We start from the raw sequence: 2,794 nt of genomic DNA on the forward strand, positions 1-2,794 counted from the left end.
TTTTAAAATCCTAAAGTTTTATATAAATTTTAGTTTTCTCTGAGACATTAAAACCAGTGACACTTACAATCAAATAATGTGAGGTATTCAAATCTTAAGGACTGCATTGAGAGATGTTGACAATTAGAATATTCTCATCAGTAGGAGGTTTGTGTTGGCTCCAAATGTGGATTACTTATGTAAATGCCCCTTTGGAACCTCTGTTTATATGATAGAGACCTTAGGGGATGTTAGAAAGGGTGTTGTCTTGTTTTATAGACTTTCTGATTTGTTAACATACTTGAAGTTTCAATATTCAAAAGTCATTCACGTAACCTCTTTTTTTATTTTGAAAAGTTTCAGATACTTACTTGTGAACGCTTCCCAAGAACATTTCGTTGTGTCTGGGGTGTACTATGACATTTACACTCTTTCACTTTCTTCTCTGGATTATTTTAAAACATAGGGCTTTTCAAACATTGTACCTCTTTCACAGAAAGAAGACTCAGAGAAGAAGGGGCAGAACCAATCCCAGGTTTTTTCATTGACCAACAAAAGAGCAAAGGAAGGCACTCTTCTCCTATTTTCTAATTGACCAAGATATAATTTTTTAATACTAAGGGCCCTAATTTTATTTCTGGAATTATTTGATTATCTCAGTTTGCTGATGCTAATTGATATCAAATCAATAAGCAGGAACTTGAAACAATTTCCCATCCTTTTGTGCAGTGGGAGTGTGGGGCAGTTGGTGGATCACAGGAATAGGGTTGGGGAGTTGTTGTTGTTGTTATTGTTCATTTGAGCAGTTTGTATTATGAAGATTGTATATAAGGTTACCTTATTTCTGCATCTTCTCAACTGTTTTGTCTTATATTTACCCTTTACCTCTCCCACTTGACAAGATTTCACTTTACATTCAAAGATCTTTTTGCTGTGTTTGTCCTGTTTTAGCCTAGTGGTGATCACCTTTTAGGACTGGTGCTGCCCACTTGGACAGTTGTGTCATTGGCTTCTGTTGCACATGTTTGATGTAGATGACACATTTCTTTCCATAAACTTGGACTACTTTGCCAACTTGCTGACCTTTGTTATGTCCTCATACAACCTGAACTGTTTCATCCTTTCAGATGGACATGGATGGAACATTGTACTTCTGTCTCAGCTCTTTGGAAAGAGGGAAAGACACAATCTTCCTGCAAATGTGGGAAGGTATATTGAAATGTCTTTTATGGTTCTTGCTCTGGTTAGAAGTCACAAAGGGATTGAATTTCATTTTGGCTGCTGTTGCTTCAGCAATGGCCATAAAAGAGAAAAGAAGATGGTTTTTAGATCAGTTTCTCTAATATAATCTCTTGGTCTGCTCAAGTGTATGGTTCTGCCTTTCTAATCTCTGCTCAGCCTTTTTCCGGCCTAGTCAGTGTTTTTCTTTTAAAAGCTAGGATGTATAATTTTATACATGTGGAATCCTAGTTAGGCATTAGGCACCTCTTTTATTTTTTTTTAATTCTTTTAAGTTTATTTTATTTATTTTGAGAGTGAGAGAGAGAGTGCAAGCAGGGGAGGGGCAGAGAGAGGGGGAAAGAGAGAATCCCAAGCAGTAGAGCCCAATGCAGGGCTCCATCTTACTAACCATAAGATCATGACATGAGCCAGAATCAAGAGTCAGACGCTCAACTGACTGAGCTACCCAGGTGCCCTTAGTTGCCCCCTTTTAAATGAATGTTTGATTTCATCTTTTCTATTACTGTTGTTGTTGTTGTTGTTTTAAGTTTAAAGAGGCATGTTTTAAGTCATATCAGAGAGAGGTGCAGCTCAGGCTGCACCCTGAGCAGGTAATGCTTGAGCAGAGACTTGAAGGAGGTGGGAGAGTGAGTTTTGTGGATACCTAAGGGGGTGGTAGGTATGTTATCCTGAAACAGGGAGGCCAGTGTATCTGGAATGCAGTAGGACATGTACCTAGACAGACAGCAGAAGCTGAATCATGTGGGACCCTGTAGGCTACATGTGAGAACTTTGGGTGTCACTCTGAATAAAAGTGGAGCCATGAGAGGGGGTTTGAACAGAGAAATGACATGATGTGACTAATATTTAAAAAAGAAGCACTCAGGCTGCTCTACTAAGAGAAGACTATTAGATGGATGAGGGCCTAAGCTGGGGAAACCAGTGACGAGGCTTCTTTAGTGAATTGTAATGGCCTGGACCAGAATAGTAGGCAGCAAAGGAAGTGGTGAGAAATGACTGGAATCTGGATATATTTTGCATATAGGGCTGACATAACTTTTTGAAGGATTTTTGTAAGGTGTGGGAAAAAAAGAGGTGAGTAAAAGATGGCTCCAAAGTTTTGGGCCCAAGAAACTGGAGTTTCTGAGAGAACAAGACTGGAACATGAACAATTATTTGGAGTTGGGGTGAAGATGGCGATCCAAAGTTTGGATTTGGATATGTTAATTTTGAGATTAAAAATGTCTACTAGACTTAAAAGTAGAAAATTTCATTAGACCTACAAAGTTATGAGACTGGCTGGGAACTACCAGGGAAAGAGGATGGATACACACACAAGAGACTAAATCCTGGGTCCCTCTTGCATTAAGAGGTGCTGGAGATGAGGAGAAACTGTCTGATTTGTTGCTCACAGTGAAAGTTGTAGAGGAGTACATTTTGAGGAAATTTATATTCACCTTACTTCCCAATTCAAACCCTAAGAAATTGGGGTATTTGCTTCCCAGACGTAACAAATATTGCATATCTGTTGCTTAAGAAGCATAGAACTCTAGAAATGTTCAGAATTTGTACAGAAAGTAGACAAAGTCATTTC

The 2,794-nt window shown here is 38.7% G+C and overlaps 1 pseudogene; it reads right to left on the bottom strand.

Moving 5' to 3' along the window:
• Positions 1-732: 732 nt before the first annotated feature.
• On the bottom strand, positions 733-1,523 carry LOC121030323 (60S ribosomal protein L26-like; annotated as a pseudogene).
• Between the last annotated feature and the right edge of the window lie 1,271 nt (positions 1,524-2,794).

Source organism: Herpailurus yagouaroundi, unplaced genomic scaffold (assembly GCF_014898765.1).
Source record: "Herpailurus yagouaroundi ecotype Mexico unplaced genomic scaffold, PumYag 140, whole genome shotgun sequence".
In the NCBI taxonomy this organism is placed as follows: Eukaryota; Metazoa; Chordata; class Mammalia; order Carnivora; family Felidae; genus Herpailurus; species Herpailurus yagouaroundi.